The 20552-nt window shown below is 35.2% G+C and overlaps 1 long non-coding RNA gene across 7 annotated transcripts in view; it reads left to right on the top strand.

Annotated features, from left to right (window-relative positions):
- The window catches only part of LOC136821117 (uncharacterized), a 50651-nt gene extending 32344 nt beyond the window's left edge, over positions 1–18307 (top strand). For 3 of the 7 annotated variants that reach the window (XR_010848690.1, XR_010848686.1, XR_010848687.1), the window contains 5 exons: positions 9015–9345; positions 9739–16037; positions 16561–16713; positions 17022–17202; positions 18185–18307. This is a non-coding gene — a long non-coding RNA (uncharacterized lncRNA). Of the gene's footprint in view, positions 1–9014; positions 9346–9738; positions 16038–16560; positions 16718–17021; positions 17203–18184 lie in introns of all 7 variants that reach the window. The other 4 variants (XR_010848688.1, XR_010848689.1, XR_010848692.1 and 1 more) reach the window with 4 other exon arrangements.
- The last annotated feature ends 2245 nt before the right edge of the window (positions 18308–20552 follow it).

Below are 20552 nucleotides of genomic sequence, written 5' to 3' on the forward strand. Positions count from 1 at the left end.
AAATCAATCATCCGTTTCTTCAGTGTCTATGCACCTCAAACTGGTCTTCCTGAATCTGAGAAAGACAAATTTTATAATGATCTCTTGGCTCAAACGGCCATAACTCCAGCAAAGTAATTTTCAATAATATGTGGTGATCTCAATGGTCATGCTGGCAAGGATACAGCTGGCTTCGACAATGTTCATGGTGGAAATGGTTATGGTCCTAGAAATGCTGACGGTGTTAGGTCTCTAGACTTCCGTTTAGCTGCTAATCTATCTATCACAAACACTTTCATTTCCAAACCAGACAGTAAATTGATCACTTACTAGTCTGGACCATCTGTATCTCAAATAGATTTTATTCTTATCCCTCGTAACCACCTTAAATTAGTTCATGATGTTACTGTTATAAATGGGGAAGAATGTACACCCCATCACAAATTAATTATTGGTGACATGAAACCTTCCCTAGACGTGTCTGGAAACTGAAAGACCCTGCTTTCTCCAAAGTCTTTCGTGAATGCGTTGACTCTAAATTACAAAACGTTGTCATTGCCAATGATATTGAGTCTTGGAAAATATTAAAGTCTTCCATTCTTGATAGTCATTCATTTCATCAGTCAGTCATTTGATACAACTTATGGTTGGTCTAAATCGCAACAGAGGTGTAAAAAAACTTGATGGTGGAATGAAACCTTTGATTTTGCGGTGAAGGAAAAGCGCAGACTTTGGAAATGTTGGAAACAAGGTGGTCAGAAAGAGCCCTACTTGGCTGCCAAACGTAGAGCGAAGTCTGGGGTTTATGTTGCTAAGAAAAATGCTTCAAATGAAAGATTTTGCTATCTTCATGACAAGGATAAGCTGAATCATGTTTTCCAGCTTGCCAGAAAGTTAAAATCTGAAAATCAGGACATTGTTGGCGAGAAATTTGTCAAGAATAAAGAAGGTGTCATTGTGTATGATGATAAGTCGAAATTAGATGTTTGGAAGCAACATTACGCGGTACTTTTGAATTCGGACTTTGATTGGGACGAATCTGTTCTCTCTCATGCAGATCTCATCATAGGTCCCCCGTTAAAAATTCCGCAGGAAATGGTACTATCAGCTATAAAGAAAATGAAGTCTGGTAAATCTGTGGGCCCTAGTGGCATTATTCCGGTCATTCTCAAGATCTCATGTGACAGTGTTGTTCCAAAACTAACACCACTTATAAATATGGTCATTCGTGAAGGTAAAGTTCCTGTAGAATGGAATGAATCTTTCATTATCAGTCTATACAAAGGTAAAGGTAACTAGAGTGTGGCAACTGTCGTGGTCTTAAGTTGCTTGAAGTTTTACTTAAAGTTTTGAACATATTCTCGAAATTCGTATCGAAGAGCAAATCTCAATCGATGAGATGCAATTCGGCTTGATGCCTGGTCGTGGTACGACTGATGCTATTTCTATTCTTCGACAGCTACAAGAAAAATATCTAGGCAAAAGGAAAGATATTGTCTTCGCCTTCGTAGATTTGGAAAAGGCCTTTAATCGTATTCCCAGGAAAGTACTATGGTGGGCTATGCGTAGCCTTGGTGTCCCTAAATGGATTGTACAAACTGTTCAAGCGATTTATAACGGTCCAAAATCGTGTGTCAGGATCAATGGTCAGTTTAGTGAAGAACTTAACGCAAAGGTTGGTGTCCATCAAGGCTCATTCCTAAGTCCTCTGTTATTCATAATTATCATGGAGGCTCTGTCCCGAAAATTTGGAACTGACTGTCCCTGGGAATTACCGTACGCTGATGATCTTGTTATTATTGCTGAATCAAAGGATGAGCTTTTGTTAAAGCTTCTTCAGTGGAAACAAGGAATTGAAACAAATGACCTCATTGTTAACACTCGTAAGACTATGCTTTGCATAATGGCCTGAGTAAAAGACAAAAATTAAGTAAATGTCCTTGTGGTGTTCTTTATAAGGGTGTAGGAAGCAATTCTATTCTATGTAGTAGATATCAATGCTACATACACAAACGTTGCTATAGGATAAAAGGTCACCTAAAAGGAGACTTGAATTATGTATATCCAGTCTGTTTAAATCATGTTGATGTACCTCCTCCTACTGTTTTTGCTATATATAGTTTAATCTTGAAGTTGTACAGACATTTTTTTATCTCGGTGATATGATTGAAAACAATGGTGGCTGCTTTGATGTCATTACTTCCCGTGTCAGGTAGGCACGGAAGAAATTCAGGGAGTTACTTCCAACTTTAACAAATAAAAATATTTCTATCAAGTGTCGTGGTCGTGTATTCTCATTTGCTGTGAGAGGTGTCATGTTACATGCAAGCACACCTTGGGCTGTAACTGTGGATGGTTGAAGCAGGCTTGTTCGCAATGATAATGTTATGATTAGGTAGATTTCTTCAACGCGTTTGTCAGAAAGGGTCTTTATGACTGTTCTTTGAGATGGGCTTGACATCGCTCCGATTGACGATTTGCTACGTTAAGGTAGGCTACGCTGGTTCCAGTGTATGACAGGAAAAGATTTTGAGCTCATATTTAAAATAATGCACTCAACATGCACCATTTCTTGTAAGTGTAACCCTGGCATTCATTTGCTTAGACCGAGCATAGCAGTGAATATTGTGTTTACATGCTTTCAGAATGAACAGAGCCAATGACGGGTAAATATTTTGAACTTTTATTCACGACAATTCACTCAACATGCTCCATTTTTTAAAAAGTGAAACCCTGGCATTCATTTGCTTAGACCGAGCATAGCAGTGAATATTGTGTTTACATGCTTTCAGAATGAACAGAGCCAATGACGGGTAAATATTTTGAACTTGTATTCACGACAATTCACTCAACATGCTCCATTTTTTAAAAAGTGAAACACTGGCATTCATTTGCTTAGACCGAGCATAGCAGTGAATATTGTGTTTACATGCTTTCAGAATGAACAGAGCCAATGACGGGTAAATATTTTGAACTTGTATTCACGACAATTCACTCAACATGCTCCATTTTTTAAAAAATTGAAACCCTGGCATTCTTTTGCTTAGACCGAGCATAGCAGTGAATATTGTGTTTACATGCTTTCAGAATGAACAGAGCCAATGACGGGTAAATATTTTGAACTTGTATTCACGACAATTCACTCAACATGCTCCATTTTTTTAAAAAGTGAAACCCTGGCATTCATTTGCTTAGACCGAGCATAGCAGTGAATATTGTGTTTACATGCTTTCAGAATGAACAGAGCCAATGACGGGTAATTATTTTGAACTTGTATTCACGACAATTCATTCAACATGCTCCATTTTTTTAAATAAAAAGTGTAACCCTGGCATTCATTTGCTTAGACCGAGCATAGCATTGAATATTGTGTTTACATGCTTTCAGAATGAACAGAGCCAATGACGGGTAAATATTTTGAACTTGTATTCACGACAATTCACTCAACATGCTCCATTTTTTAAAAAGTGAAACTCTGGCATTCATTTGCTTAGACCGAGCATAGCAGTGAATATTGTGTTTACATGCTTTCAGAATGAACAGAGCCAATGACAGGTAAATATTTTGAACTTGTATTCACAACAATTCACTCAACATGCTCCATTTTTTAAAAAGTGAAACCCTGGCATTCATTTGCTTAGACCGAGAATAGCAGTGAATATTGTGTTTACATGCTTTCAGAATGAACAGAGCCAATGACGGGTAAATATTTTGAACTTGTATTCACGACAATTCACTCAACATGCTCCATTTTTTTAAATAAAAAGTGTAACCCTGGCATTTATTTGCTTAGACCGAGCATAGCAGTGAATATTGTGTTTACATGCTTTCAGAATGAACAGAGCCAATGACGTGTAAATATTTTGAACTTGTATTCACGACAATTCACTCAACATGCTCCATTTTTTTAAAAAGTGAAACCCTGGCATTCATTTGCTTAGACCGAGCATAGCAGTGAATATTGTGTTTACATGCTTTCAGAATGAACAGAGCCAATGACGGGTAAATATTTTGAACTTGTATTCACGACAATTCACTCAACATGCTCCATTTTTTAAAAAATTGAAACCCTGGCATTCTTTTGCTTAGACCGAGCATAGCAGTGAATATTGTGTTTACATGCTTTCAGAATGAACAGAGCCAATGACGGGTAAATATTTTGAACTTGTATTCACGACAATTCACTCAACATGCTCCATTTTTTTAAAAAGTGAAACCCTGGCATTCATTTGCTTAGACCGAGCATAGCAGTGAATATTGTGTTTACATGCTTTCAGAATGAACAGAGCCAATGACGGGTAATTATTTTGAACTTGTATTCACGACAATTCATTCAACATGCTCCATTTTTTTAAATAAAAAGTGTAACCCTGGCATTCATTTGCTTAGACCGAGCATAGCATTGAATATTGTGTTTACATGCTTTCAGAATGAACAGAGCCAATGACGGGTAATATTTTGAACTTGTATTCACGACAATTCACTCAACATGCTCCATTTTTTTAAATAAAAAGTGTAACCCTGGCATTTATTTGCTTAGACCGAGCATAGCAGTGAATATTGTGTTTACATGCTTTCAGAATGAACAGAGCCAATGACGGGTAAATATTTTGAACTTGTATTCACGACAATTCACTCAACATGCTCCATTTTTTTAAATAAAAAGTGTAACCCTGGCATTTATTTGCTTAGACCGAGCATAGCAGTGAATATTGTGTTTACATGCTTTCAGAATGAACAGAGCCAATGACGGGTAAATATTTTGAACTTGTATTCACGACAATTCACTCAACATGCTCCATTTTTTTAAAAAGTGAAACCCTGGCATTCATTTGCTTAGACCGAGCATAGCATTGAATATTGTGTTTACATGCTTTCAGAATGAACAGAGCCAATGACGGGTAAATATTTTGAACTTGTATTCACGACAATTCACTCAACATGCTCCATTTTTCAAAAAGTGAAACCCTGGCATTCATTTGCTTAGACCGAGCATAGCAGTGAATATTGTGTTTATATGCTTTCAGAATGAGCAGAGCCAATGACGGGTAATTATTTTGAACTTGTATTCACGACAATTCACTCAACATGCTCCATTTTTTTAAATAAAAAGTGTAACCCTGGCATTCATTTGCTTAGACCGAGCATAGCAGTGAATATTGTGCTTACATGCTTTCAGAATGAACAGAGCCAATGACGGGTAAATATTTTGAACTTGTATTCACGACAATTCACTCAACATGCTCCATTTTTTTAAAAAGTGAAACCCTGGCATTCATTTGCTTAGACCGAGCATAGCAGTGAATTTTGTGTTTACATGTTTTCAGAATGAACAGAGCCAATGACGGGTAAATATTTTGAACTTGTATTCACGACAATTCACTCAACATGCTCCATTTTTTTAAATAAAAAGTGTAACCCTGGCATTCATTTGCTTAGACCGAGCATAGCAGTGAATATTGTGTTTACATGCTTTCAGAATGAACAGAGCCAATGACGGGTAAATATTTTGAACTTGTATTCACGACAATTCACTCAACATGCTCCATTTTTTTAAAAAGTGAAACCCTGGCATTCATTTGCTTAGACCGAGCATAGCAGTGAATATTGTGTTTACATGCTTTCAGAATGAACAGAGCCAATGACGGGTAAATATTTTGAACTTGTATTCACGACAATTCACTCAACATGCTCCATTTTTTTAAAAAGTGAAACCCTGGCATTCATTTGCTTAGACCGAGCATAGCAGTGAATATTGTGTTTACATGCTTTCAGAATGAACAGAGCCAATGACGGGTAAATATTTTGAACTTGTATTCACGACAATTCACTCAACATGCTCCATTTTTTTAAAAAGTGAAACCCTGGCATTCATTTGCTTAGACCGAGCATAGCAGTGAATATTGTGTTTATATGCTTTCAGAATGAACAGAGCCAATGACGGGTAATTATTTTGAACTTGTATTCACGACAATTCATTCAACATGCTCCATTTTTTTAAATAAAAAGTGTAACCCTGGCATTCATTTGCTTAGACCGAGCATAGCATTGAATATTGTGTTTACATGCTTTCAGAATGAACAGAGCCAATGACGGGTAAATATTTTGAACTTGTATTCACGACAATTCACTCAACATGCTCCATTTTTTTAAAAACTGAAACTCTGGCATTCATTTGCTTAGACCGAGCATAGCAGTGAATATTGTGTTTACATGCTTTCAGAATGAACAGAGCCAATGACGGGTAAATATTTTGAACTTGTATTCACAACAATTCACTCAACATGCTCCATTTTTTAAAAAGTGAAACCCTGGCATTCATTTGCTTAGACCGAGAATAGCAGTGAATATTGTGTTTACATGCTTTCAGAATGAACAGAGCCAATGACGGGTAAATATTTTGAACTTGTATTCACGACAATTCACTCAACATGCTCCATTTTTTTAAATAAAAAGTGTAACCCTGGCATTTATTTGCTTAGACCGAGCATAGCAGTGAATATTGTGTTTACATGCTTTCAGAATGAACAGAGCCAATGACGGGTAAATATTTTGAACTTGTATTCACGACAATTCACTCAACATGCTCCATTTTTTTAAAAAGTGAAACCCTGGCATTCATTTGCTTATACCGAGCATAGCAGTGAATATTGTGTTTACATGCTTTCAGAATGAACAGGGCCAATGACGGGTAAATATTTTGAACTTGTATTCACGACAATTCACTCAACATGCTCCATTTTTTAAAAAGTGAAACCCTGGCATTCATTTGCTTAGACCGAGCATAGCATTGAATATTGTGTTTACATGCTTTCAGAATGAACAGAGCCAATGACGGGTAAATATTTTGAACTTGTATTCACGACAATTCACTCAACATGCTCCATTTTTCAAAAAGTGAAACCCTGGCATTCATTTGCTTAGACCGAGCATAGCAGTGAATTTTGAGTTTATATGCTTTCAGAATGAGCATAGCCAATGACGGGTAATTATTTTGAACTTGTATTCACGACAATTCACTCAACATGCTCCATTTTTTTAAATAAAAAGTGTAACCCTGGCATTCATTTGCTTAGACCGAGCATAGCATTTAATATTGTGTTTACATGCTTTCAGAATGAACAGAGCCAATGACGGGTAAATATTTTGAACTTGTATTCACGACAATTCACTCAACATGCTCCATTTTTTTAAAAAGTGAAACTCTGGCATTCATTTGCTTAGACCGAGCATAGCAGTGAATATTGTGTTTACATGCTTTCAGAATGAACAGAGCCAATGATGGGTAAATATTTTGAACTTGTATTCACGACAATTCACTCAACATGCTCAATTTTTTTAAAAAGTGAAACCCTGGCATTCATTTGCTTAGACCGAGCATAGCAGTGAATATTGTGCTTACATGCTTTCAGAATGAACAGAGCCAATGACGGGTAAATATTTTGAACTTGTATTCACGACAATTCACTCAACATGCTCCATTTTTTTAAAAAGTGAAACCCTGGCATTCATTTGCTTAGACCGAGCATAGCAGTGAATATTGTGTTTATATGTTTTCAGAATGAACAGAGCCAATGACGGGTAAATATTTTGAACTTGTATTCACGACAATTTACTCAACATGCTCCATTTTTTTAAATAAAAAGTGTAACCCTGGCACTCATTTGCTTAGACCGAGCATAGCAGTGAATATTGTGTTTACATGCTTTCAGAATGAACAGAGCCAATGACGGGTAAATATTTTGAACTTGTATTCATGACAATTCACTCAACATGCTCCATTTTTTTAAAAAGTGAAACCCTGGCATTCATTTGCTTAGACCGAGCATAGCAGTGAATATTGTGTTTACATGCTTTCAGAATGAACAGAGCCAATGACGGGTAAATATTTTGAACTTGTATTCACGACAATTCACTCAACATGCTCCATTTTTTTAAAAAGTGAAACCCTGGCATTCATTTGCTTAGACCGAGCATAGCAGTGAATATTGTGTTTACATGCTTTCAGAATGAACAGAGCCAATGACGGGTAAATATTTTGAACTTGTATTCACGACAATTCACTCAACATGCTCCATTTTTTTTAAAAAGTGAAACCCTGGCATTCATTTGCTTAGACCGAGCATAGCAGTGAATATTGTGTTTACATGCTTTCAGAATGAACAGAGCCAATGACGGGTAAATATTTTGAACTTGTATTCACGACAATTCACTCAACATGCTCCATTTTTTAAAAAGTGAAACCCTGGCATTCATTTGCTTAGACCGAGCATAGCATTGAATATTGTGTTTACATGCTTTCAGAATGAACAGAGCCAATGACGGGTAAATATTTTGAACTTGTGTTCACGACAATTCACTCAACATGCTCCAATTTTTTTAAATAAAAAGTGAAACACTGGCATTCATTTGCTTAGACCGAGCATAGCATTGAATATTGTGTTTACATGCTTTCAGAATGAACAGAGCCAATGACGGGTAAATATTTCGAACTTGTATTCACGACAATTCACTCAACATGCTCCATTTTTTTAAAAAGTGAAACCCTGGCATTCATTTGCTTAGACCGAGCATAGCAGTGAATATTGTGTTTACATGCTTTCAGAATGAACAGAGCCAATGACGGGTAAATATTTTGAACTTGTATTCACGACAATTCACTCAACATGCTCCATTTTTTTAAAAAGTGAAACCCTGGCATTCATTTGCTTAGACCGAGCATAGCAGTGAATATTGTGTTTACATGCTTTCAGAATGAACAGAGCCAATGACGGGAAAATATTTTGAGCTTGTATTCACAACAATGCAAAAGAAAAAACACCAGAGGAAAAAGGAAACAGCGAAAAGACACAAAGATTGCCATCCGCATATTGTGGTCAAGTTGACAATTTTTGTTGGCCTTTAAAAAGCCTGGAGGTGGATACTTATAGTAACTAATTTTTTTTTAATTTTTTCTTTAGGTATAATAGATAAAATAAGCACCAGAATACCCCTGTTCATTGCTTTGATATTTTTATTACTTTATTTTTTAATAGGTGTCAGTGAATCTTACTGGATTACTTTAAACAATTTATTGCAAATTTTTTGAAGCCTGGAGACAACTCAATCACTAAAATCATTAATGAAGGAAGATGTAAAAACTTTTATGGCGATGATGTCATATGCCAAGTACATCAGATTATCATAAAATTAACGTTCCTGTGACACCATAATGTGAATCAGCAGATTAAAGATTCAAATCGAGTTTCAGTTGTCAAGTCATGAAGTAATAGATCACCTACTACTTATTTATTAATCTATTACGATGACGATTGCATAGAGTATGTTTGATCCACGCAAGGACTCATGTTGGTTTGGCCTAAAGAGGTAAAAGAAGATCTCCTTTTTATCTTATTAAAGTAGCTTTCACATGAGGGACAAGTAAAGATTCCCTCATTTTTGATAATATGAATCTTCTTTATATTGAAAATGCGATTATTAGATTCAAACCATTTATGAAAGTAATAATGCGGCTTTGTCTAACTTAGTAATTATGTGATGAGTCGGTTGTATCATATTTCAAAACTCATCTTAGACAAATTTTTAAAGGGTGCAGTGTCTCTTGCAAATCATTATCTAATGTAATCAAATGGTGCCAAACTGTAAGTGATTAGTTAATCATATCTTGAGCTTACTAGATTCAAACTCTTTAAAAAATTATTGAACGTCGGACTTAGTGATTTTGTAAATTTGTTGAAAGCAAATAATTATTCATTTTAGGATCACACTGGGTCACACATCAGGACGTATTTACAGTGCACTTGTATCGAAAAAACTTTTTTCCAGAGTTCAACATTTTGAATGTGCTGATGAAACAACCATTCCATCCATATATTCAGCTGAGACATACGTAATATTAGGTAAGAACTTGTTTATTTACATCCACCAGAACTCCCTATAAAATACATTTCTGTCAGTGATGAATTGTCTTAAATGTATTTCTAAAATCATCTTAAACAAATTTGCCTCTTGCAAATCATTATCTAATGTAAAGTTACCAAACTGTAAGGGATTGATTAATCATATTCCAAAAACTGTTCTATTCTTTGTTCAGAGCTTTTGATACGATGCGACATAGGGTAGATATCAATTTTCAATTATTTCATTGCTTTGTTTCAAAATAAACTTCTGAAGGAGGTATAAATTAATTGCTGAAAGGGCAATCATAGATCGATTTAGAGGGAAAATTTTTATTTTCATCGTTTTTATGGCAAACTCATCTTGTTCCAAAAATTGCTTTGAAAAATTGATGGTTTTTTTAGCAGATTTCTTTCAAACAAAGATGGTACAGCCATAATAACACCTTCAACTATGAATGCAAAAGGGCATCAACAGAGTTATCCAACCACGTCTGGGACCTGCAAATCAAAAACATACAACCAAAATTATCATGGGAGATTATCGACCACGCCCACTCGTATGTCAACGGCTTGGTAAACTGCAACCTCTGTCTCACAGAAAAATTTCATTTAATTACATCAGAGCCTCATCTCGTACAAAAGATCAGAATTTATTTCCACATGTCGCCATAACAACAGATTTAATCTGAAGACCTTCAAATCGGTTCCCCCGGATGAATCATAAATTTTATTTTCAATATGTTTTAATCATTGTTTTTATTACAGTTTTATTGCTCAAATTATCCAGTTTTTCAACTTTTTACGTCGAATTTCAAATTTTCAATCATTACTGTACATATGATTAGTGTGTAAGCACAAAACTCTGAGTGATGTATTCTTTAACTTTTAATGGAAGACAACTTTTAAAATATCGATGGATTTTTTAGTATAAACCTAAATAATGAGAAAAACCTTAAAAAATTGGCAAAAATCGTTCTCTTGTTGTAAAAAACAAGAGCCGCAAAAGATGCGGTTAAAAATTTCCTCCATAACATCTATATAATATACATAACGACAGTGTCAATAAAAAAAATGTAAAAATTAGACTTTTTGCAATGTAATGTAGTCAATCAAAAATGAATTGAATGTTGAAAGCTCGAAACTTTCTACCCAAAGGTCAAATTCAAAATATCATTAAATTTAACTTCCATAAGAAACAACATCAAAAAATGTAAAAATGGTGCCACATCGATTTATTGAGCTTCTTCGTTGTATTGTCTTTGTTCATCTTCTCCCTCTTTCCTCCATCAAGGTCAATTCGACTTATAAACAATTATGTGAGTCGAGTTTGAATAATCCAAGCCATTGACCGTTAAATGCGACAGCTCCAGAAATGACCATTTCATTTAATGTGTAGCATCATGAAAAAAGTTCCAATCTTGTTCAAATTTACACATGAGCTGCATTTTAGTCTCCATTGTCATATTCCATTTAATCGGTATTTGAAATAATTCTGTGTCAAGTTTGAAAAATCAAGCCACCAAATAATTCGTTAAACGAGAGACCGAACTAAAAATAACCATTTTCACACGTAGCATCATGGAAAAAGTTTCAATCTTGTTCAAATTTACACATGAGCTGCATTTTAGTCTCCATTGCCATATTCCATTTAATTGGTATTGAAATAATTCTGTGTCAAGTTTGAAAAATCAAAGCCACCAATTCGTTAAACGAGGACAGATCTAGAAATAACCATTTACACACGTAGCATCATGGAGAAAGTTCCAATCCTGTTCTAATTTACACATGAACTCCATTTTAGTGTCCATCAACAAATTCCAGAATCAGTTTACTTGAAATGATTTTGTGTCGAGTTTGAAAATCATGCCACACCACACCTGACGGTGCCTGACGGTTGTTAACAAACAGCGACAGATCCAGAAGTAACCTTGTGTAGCATCAAGAAATATGTTCCAACTTATTCAAACACATGAGCTGCATTTCTGTTTATTTATTTCTATATTAGAAGCCATTAAATTCCTAAAAATAAAATCTTTTTGAAAACAAGAAACTAAAAATGAAACTGATTTAAGGTAGAATTTTCACTCAGAAAGCTTTATGAAAACTTGAGCAAAAACTATACGATATGACAGAATGTTGAAAAAGTTTACAAAGAAAAATCAATACAAAGTTTCTTTGGTTTGAAAGTCTCTTGACCACTAAAGCAAAGAAAATGTTCAAGAACAAAGAAAGTATGAATCAAACGAAATCAATCTCCTCGCTTCGACCGCCATCTTGTTTTGTTTTGAAAACGTTTGTTGTTTAAGGAGCGCGGAATCAGAAAATATATCTTTTATAGCCAGTACCCGACTTTAGCAAGCTTTTCCCTGTCCAGACGGCAGAAAGTGTGTTACTGGTATCAAGCGCCGTTTCTACGGACAGACAGAAGGGCGGTGGCGTAATACTGTACATGGGCGTAGAATGGCGGTAAAAAACCGCGCACTGGAAAAGGAGGAGAAAGCGCACCGTTTTAAGAAAAATTTCCCTTGAGCAGGAAATTTTTAATTACTCCTACATTTAAAACTCATCCTTTTTTGAATCTCATTGAGTGATCTTTGCTCAATTTTTGGTTTGGTCATTTCTTTCATAGGACCCCACAATAAGAGAAATGCTGATTTACAAGTGTGGAGCTAAATCTATCGAGGAATGCTTGAAAGAAATTAGTTCGTCAAAAAAAGATTGGTATCATAGCTTTGAATGGGCTTCGAATAGTTTTGATTGTTTTAAGTTGTATATTTATTTTTAGTATATTTGTTTTATATCAACAAACATATCAATCAAAAATATACACAATATGGTTGGTTTGATGGGTTTGATTCCTACTAGCATGTTCGTCTTCACCCAAAATATTGTCAAGCAGTCTGGATTAAGAGCACCATGAATGTTTGTGCAGAGTCAACCCAACGCTGCCCAAGAGAGCTGGATGAATTGACAGATCGCAGTCAAGTATTCCAATGTCAACAACAGACCCTGTCACCCTTTCAAAATCATACCAGCTGTACAAAGAACAACAAACACTATCTTCAACTTATCAATGATTTTCAGAATCCAGATGACACATGTAAGGGCAGACCAGGAAAATCGCAGTATGGACATAAGATGAAAGGCTATGCTGAACTTGACAACACAGAATTTTAAAATTTTGGAAATGCATATTTCTAAATTTTAATAGTCCCTATTCTGAAAGTGAAAGAAATGACTTGGGAGGTAATTTTTTCAAAAAACAAACAATGCATCTGTCTCCTATTAGGAAAGCATTAGTCAACAAAAAGTGGACAAGCAAATGCCTGGTAATTTGATGTTGTTTTTGCCTAAAAAACCACATAACAAAAATCATGGCCTTTGATAAAAGTTACAAAATAGACATACAAATAGCATTTCATATTCTGACCAAAAGATGTGTTTCACAAAAGTTTCAAAACTTTGATGATGTGAGAAAAAATGAATAAATCTTTTTTCTGATATCATCGAAGAATCTTGAAAATTCTATTCGATAGGCTTCCGTAATCAATGTGGTCTCTCTATCTTAGCATAGGTCCTTCTCACAATGTCGTCAGTATGTAACTATGCAATTTACATGTAAACTAATATTTCCTCCTGTCCATCTGGACAGGAAAATTGTATTAATAACAAGAATTATACAACTCTGCTAGCTGTTCTCCTTCTTTCAAGTACCAGAAAGAGGGTTTTGAAATTCAGCACATACTACAAACATTTTTCTGTCTTATCTATTAGCCACACTTCTCCATGAAAAGTTCTGTTCTAAAATACCACGAGATTTCTCAATAAGTAATGACCACTTCTCTCCACAGTTTCATATTTTGTTAAACTTTTCCCAGAGCATTCATTCCATAGACTCCAAAAGCAGCCAGCTTTCCCAGTAAATTACTTACATCTCTGTAAAACTCTCTGTTAAGTCTGGTTTATTACATCTCTCCTCGATAACTTCTTTTCCGAAATACCAGTGGTTCATACATGTCCAAATCTCCTAGAAAATTCAATCTCAAAATACCATAAAATTCCACCACTTTCCAATTAATTATTACCATGCTCTCCAAAGTTCTCTGTTTGGTATACCTCTCCTAAGAGATTTCCTTGCCAAAATACCACTGTTTTTCTAAATGAAATAGTCCCACTTCTCTCGACAGTTGCATGGCTTGCCACACCCAGAAAATTCAGTTTCAAAATACCACTGGATTCTCTCAACTACCTCACTCTTCAAAGTTTAACGGTTTGCTACACACCTCCGGGAAAACTCACTTCAAAGATACCACTTGTCATTACTACGCTCTCCAGAGTTCTTTGTTTGCAACATCTGTTCGCCACATTCACTCCCAAAATACCTCTGCAAATCTCTCTGCAGGTTCACGGTTTGTAAGACCTCTTGTGGTAATTCCATCTCAAAGTACCACTATTTATCAATAGATAATTACCATGGTTTTCCTAACCTTCTCGAAAGGATTCATCCTCTAAATAAGATTACGTCTCTCAATGAATTATTACCAGTTATCTTAACAGTTCCACAGTTTCCCACATCGCTTCTAGAAAATTCAATCCGAAAATACCACTGGATTTTCTCTTCTGTGAAAATACCACTGGGCTTTCTTAGTAAATTTCTACCATTATCTCCAAAGTTTCACGGTTTGCACAGCCTTTCCGCGAAACCAACTTAAAAAATTCCACCAGTTTCTAGTTAACTGCTACCACAGACTCTCCAAAATTCTCTGTTTGTTACACCTCGCCTCAAAAATTGTGTTGCCAAAATACCACTGAATTTGCTCAATGTTTAATTACCACGTTTCAAAGATTCACGGTTTGCAAACCCTCTCCTAGAAAACTCACTTCGAAAATATCACCATTTTCCAAACTCTCATGGGCTGCCACACCTCTCATAAAAAAATTCACTTCAAAAACACCACCAGTGTTCTCAGTATTTTACCAACCCTCCACAGTCTCAGTTTCTTCAAGGAATTTAGCCATACCACCAGTTTTTCCTAGTAGATTTATGATCATCTCTCTTCAGTACCACGGTTTGCTAATTTCCTCTCAAAGTATCAGCCATAAGATACCAACTCTCTTCTCAATATTTTAAGGTTACACTAGAATCTCAGGTTTCATGGCTCACATTTCCGATCCAAGATTCTAACGAATTATTACCAAATATCTAAAAATTTCCACATTTCACCTCTCTCAGTATTTCTTTATAAATCAGTCTCAAAATATACATCAAAATAAATAATAATTCACTGCAAATTGATCATCAGTCTAGTCAACTTCACCACACCAATTTCAAAAAACCACTGTAACAACTCTCCTCCAAAGGTTCAGTCTCCGAATACCACTGATACCGGTACCACCATTTTCTCTTTCTCTTTCTCCCACTTTTTCACAGTTTGCCACACCTCTCCTCGAGAGATTCATTCCAGTTACCGCCAATTATCTCAACGAGTTATAACCACTTCGATACACGTCTCCTCCAAAAAGTTCAGTCCCAATAAACCACTGCAAATCTCAGTGAATTTCAAATATTTCAACAGCTTCCGTTTTGTTCACCTCTCCCGGAGAGATTCCAAATTTCCACCAGTCTTTTCAATGAGTTATTACCACTCCGTCACACCTCTCCTCCAAAAATTTCAATCTCAATAAATTTCAGTCCTCAATAAATCACTGCAAATCTCAGTGAATTTCACATCTTCTAACAGGTCAAGGTTTGTCACATCTTTCTTTTCACATCCTAAATTACCATCGATTTGATCACCACACCTCTCCACATCTTTCAACAGTTTCACACTTTGCAACACCTCTCCTCAAAAGTTCATTTTCAAAATTAATTCAAAATTTCTTAACGTGCTATTACCACACTCATTCCTAAATTTTAACGTTCTCAGAATAGATTCCAACGCTTATCAAGCAAGAAATGGTGAAAAGCAGCCATCATGGCTCAACCGTCGATTCAGCCAAGAGTATAATGCCTTCCAAGACATGGTCAACTGGCTAGGAAAGATGAGAAGGAGCTAAGGACGGATGTTTCGTTGATTACACATCACATCCCTCTGTCAGCATGACGGAATTGCCCGACGATGAAACTTTTCTGAAAAACCATTAAATGATCCAGCATGGGTAAGTCTCTTGAATTACAACCACTACAACTTGATTAGGCTCTAAACCGAAAGTGTTTACTGATGTTTGCTTTATTGATTTTCGTTCCTTATTGTATACAAAAGGCCTTATTGAACCAAGGGAACATTTTTCAAGAATAGCCCTGCATTGCCAAAATGAAATTTTGCAGGTCATTTTACAATATCTTATCTATATCTATATTTTGTTTTGTTGCTGATATCCGGATAAATACATGAATACATGCAAGGACTTGAAATTCTGGCTTGTCATGAAAAAACAATTCTTAAAACCCATTCCCACTGGAAAATTTGGCAAAAATTTGTTTCCTGATGCGAAAATACCCTGGAATTTTAGCTCCACTTTAATCTAAAGATTACACTCCTAAGTTTTTTTAACTTTGGAACAACGAAATTTCTATCCCCATTGGGATTTCAATGGGGATTTTTATCTCGACTGAAGAAAAAAGTTCCACCGGGGCTGCGAGACAGGGGTGTTCTTAATTAATGGCTTCTTTTTTTAATAGCTTTTTCAGGCGACGCCCTAGAAGTGAGGCCATTGTGGTGGCAATACAAGAAACACGTCTAAATAGACACCCAATACCAAAAACTTCGGATTCGAACAATTGAAATTAACCTGATCAATCTGGTGCGACTTTCACATTCCAACAAAATTAGAAGTAGGTAAATGACGTGGCTAGTTGTTAAAAATATCATCTGGACTTCCTCTGGACTAATAGAATCTCTTTGTGGCAAAAACACTCTCCTTGTCACTCATTAAACGCTGGTGACCCCCTGAAAAGGCACGACAAGGAAACATAGTTTTAAATTCTGCTTCACTTTTTTCGGGACACAATGCTTTGATATTTTAATTTTTGAATTATATTATTTAAGATTATCACTCGGCATCTAGAATTTAACCATACGCCAAATGAACTGTTCAACCTTGAGGCTTTTTACGGAATCTCATGAATTTATTTTCTTCTAGGAATCTGTCCAATCAAGGAACTTGGTTCAATCAGGCTATCACAACACCACACCAATGGATATTTTATGAATGTCTTCATGTGTGATCTCGTTTTGTCCCAGAAAAGTCACATATCGAAATTTGCAATGTATGATGACCAACCAGTTCGAAGTAATGTGTGACATCTGCATTTGGTACAGAGGTAAGGTGATATTTTACAATATATCTGATATAGAAATTGATCACTCCATTTTATTTAAGGGTGTACTTCAAGATGAATTTTTAGGGGTATAAGAAAGTTTAACTATTTTTCCAGAGAGTTTGGTTTGGGTCGTTCTTTCTCAAAAGGGGTTCGTTCTGCGATCAAGCATCGCCTATGTTTTCCCGAGAGTTCTAAAGGAAAATATTTTGAATATCTATTGGGTTAAAAGTTATTTTGAAATTTCCAAAGAGTTAATACTAATTTTGGTCCATCAATCCCACTTTTTGTTTATTTTTGCAAATTATGCCATTTACCAGGGGCTACCCGCACAATTTCAATAAATATTTTGGCTTGAAAAGATCTGTCAAGAGAAACAGACCTTTCAAGCCAAAAGAGTCTTTCAGGCCAAAAGATTTAGTGAAATTGTGTGTTTACCCCTTGCATGAACATTAAATTCAAGACAAAGAGGCGCCTTTTCAATCTACAAAAGTACAATGCAAATTATATTAGTAGTATGACTTGATTTCCCCAGTGGAAAAATACCCTGGAATTTCAAACACACTGGGAAATTTAGTTTGATTTTATCCCATTCGAAATTCAATGTTTAAAAATGGCACTCCAAAACCATCCCCACTGGATTTTTTAACCTTAGATCAATAGAATTTTTATCCCCATCGGAATTTCAATAGAAGTTTTTATCCCCGCACCGAGGAAAAAAGTTCCACCGGGGCTGTGAGACAGGGGTGTAAAGTTCCTTTAACATCATGTTAGGTTTTTAAAAGGGATCATTATTATATCAGCAGTAAAAAATAGTCTTTTTGACTGCGACAGATAGTTGATCTATTCAAGGAATTCTTGATGAAGCTTAGAAGTTCAATCAAAAGGTCCAATATTCAGAAAGAGCCTCATTCTCAATTATCAATTATCTATATAGTGATTAAGAATTTCTTGTTTTATTGTTGAATTATTGTTTTGTTTTCAGGAAAGCACCTAACTTCGAACTTCAAAGATTGCCATCAGTTCGCGTAGAATTTCCAATGGATTTTGTACAACATAATCGAATGCTGGTATTTCTTATTCAAGAATGAAGTTAACTACTACAAAGCAGAGTACAGATTGTTAAATTCACAAAAATATTTTTTCTTTATAATGAATATATAACTTGATCATCAGAACAAAAGTTTTCTCCTGTTACCTTGACCGTTCTTTGTTTCCTTTTCATCTTTTTTTCTATTACCGAATCTTTATTTGAAAATATTGCACTGAGAAATATCTTTTGAACGAGCACAAAGTATTAAGTCTTTATATGATACGCTGCAGCCTTTTTCCGTTTTAATTCCTAATCAAGAAGACTTAAGTTATCTTATATTTCGATTTTTTTTTATTTACTAAGTCTTCCTAAAGTAATACTGATATTTTGTACTTTATTGTACTCTATCCACATTGTTTTGGTGTATTGTTTTATCAAAAACCTTTATTGAATACACAATATATGATTTGAAACTCAATTTATGTATTCTACATTTCAGTGAAACAAAGTAAATAAAAAGAGACTGTGCAAGAATTTATTGATGATTCTTCTTAAAGAAAAACGAAAGAACCCAACAGGAAATGATGCCTTGGTTGTTGGTTTCATGGAGAATATGATTAATCGTTACAGGGACAGTTGATTAGTGTAAGTTTATTGCTTTATCTCAATGATAGAAATATAGATATGAGCCCTCCGAATGCATTCGGGATCGGTCCTACCCACGAAGGATAAATAAATTGGGATCTGGATCAGAACTTTATATTAGATTCCATTGATCAAATTTTCATGACAATTTTCATTTCCAATTACTAATCTGACCTTCCTTCAATTATAAAATTTGTTCAATCTCTCATCTGAGGGGGGTCTTTTGTTGCACTTAATCATAATCATTTGAGACATTTAGTTTGGATTTTGTATTTACAATTTTGTAATCGTACTGCTTTTCAATTTCAGGTCTCCAAGAAGTTTAAAAGACATGCAATAACAATCACACCTTCTTCATAATTTGTTACTACCAGGTATGCAATTCATTGGCGGTCCCCAAGAAAATTAGTCTCGGCCAAAACTCTCTTCGACTCAGATGATCATACTAGAATATTGTAAGCCTTATTAATGATTCACGACTTTTTTGCATTCTTCTTTTTCTTACCTCGTGGAGAGATTTACGTGAAAATGAAAACTTAATCTTCTCATACAATTTTGGTTTAGTTTCAAAAAATTACATTACTTTATAATTTTCATTCTCAGTGAAAGACGAAAAAGCCCTTGAATGATGAAAGATTAATGATTGTCTCGCCAGCTCTACATCATAGGAAATGACTAACATTCAATCAAAATGGCGTATCCTCCGTAACTACTGTTGAAAGTTGGATAAAACAAGACATTGTGCTCGCAGAAAATAAAATGTTTTATCCATACCGTGCCATGGTTAATAGATATTTGGCGATTTTTGGGAAGTGACTGAACGAAATTAGCACGGCTGACTTTTTGGATTGTTTAAAAAGCTTTGGAATGAAAAACAAGCTAATTTCGTAAGTCTGTTATAGTGTTAGCCTAGTAAGGTTATTTTTTGGCCTAGAGATCCATGGAAAGTCAATTTTTGAAGTTCTTTATTGACAAAAACTGATTGTATTATCTTATCTTATCTTATTGACAAAAACTGATTGTATTATCTTGGAGATAAAAGAGTAAATCTCCAAAATGAATCACTTGTCTCATTTGGTCGACTAAGTCCCCCGGAAATGGACAATACAAAGTTTATGCTGACTTTCAACAGGTGCATCTCGAAGAGATATTAGATATAAAGATATACTATCGATTAGAGGTATAGTTTTTTCTCAAATATTTCAAGATATAGCCACGGAGATCCTATAAAGTATACCTCTAATCAACAGTACTATCCAAGATGCTTCTGTTGAAGGTAATTTTATATTCGTCAAAAATCTTCTCGAAAATGCTTGAGTCAGCATAAAGATTTGCATTTTTGAAGATGTAGCGTCCATTTCCGGGGGACTTAGCAACCAAATGAGACAAATAACCCCATTTTGGAAATTTCTTCTTCAAAGTTCTATCAGATAATACGTACTAGTTATCGCATGACTTCGAGTGCAATACGAGAAATATTTTACGAGTTCTGAGATTTTTCCGTAATATTTTTCCGAGCCTTTAGGCGAGGATAAATATCAGTAAAATCTCGGAACGAGTAAAATATCGAGTGTTGCACGAGAAGTCATGTGTTATCAATCACACGGACGAATTCTATACCAAAAGCTGAAAATATTTGGTTTCTTAGTTCATCAGATTTGATTTCGGTGTCTTT

The sequence above is a fragment of the Clytia hemisphaerica genome, unplaced genomic scaffold (assembly GCF_902728285.1).
Source record: "Clytia hemisphaerica strain Z4C2 unplaced genomic scaffold, Clytia hemisphaerica genome assembly, whole genome shotgun sequence".
Lineage (NCBI taxonomy): Eukaryota > Metazoa > Cnidaria > Hydrozoa > Leptothecata > Clytiidae > Clytia > Clytia hemisphaerica.